Source organism: Dermacentor variabilis, chromosome 2, assembly GCF_050947875.1.
Source record: "Dermacentor variabilis isolate Ectoservices chromosome 2, ASM5094787v1, whole genome shotgun sequence".
In the NCBI taxonomy this organism is placed as follows: Eukaryota; Metazoa; Arthropoda; class Arachnida; order Ixodida; family Ixodidae; genus Dermacentor; species Dermacentor variabilis.
In genome coordinates this window covers 61,573,944-61,574,504 of record NC_134569.1, presented here as the reverse complement: position 1 = coordinate 61,574,504, position 561 = coordinate 61,573,944, and positions in this window count along the sequence as shown.

Here is a 561-nt window from a genome sequence, read left to right as displayed (position 1 = left end):
TGTGTGCTTCATTTTAGTTATAGGAAAAAGCTTACGTGATTAATCCTTTCAGACGCCGATAAATTTCGTCGATTGAAAACTTACTTTCACTGCATTTCTTGCATCTTCAGAATCGTAAAAGGCATACCGATTGAGATTAAGAATTTTCAATTGTTTTGCGAGCTTTGTAAAGTTTACAGAATGTGGACTCCATGCAAAAACTCGCTAAAGGAACACTAAACATGATAACATCAACAATTTTGCGTCCAACAGGTTTGAAAAGCACCTATCCAGCCACTTGAAAATTGTGACTGGTGCAAAACAGTGAAAAACGATGGACGTGAACCCGCTACATACAGCGACATGCTGACACCAAGCAAAAACACCAAACCGTCTGACTTGCCACTCGTTTTACGAAAGCATTTTGCAAATTTTATTCAACCCTGCAATGTTGTTCCAGTCAGAAGTGTTTCAATATGTACGCAACACATCTTAAATATTGCTTTCATCCATACTGAAATGGTTGAGGTGTCTGGTAAAGCATACTGGGTGTGCACCTTTCAGTTACGTTTTATTCTGCAT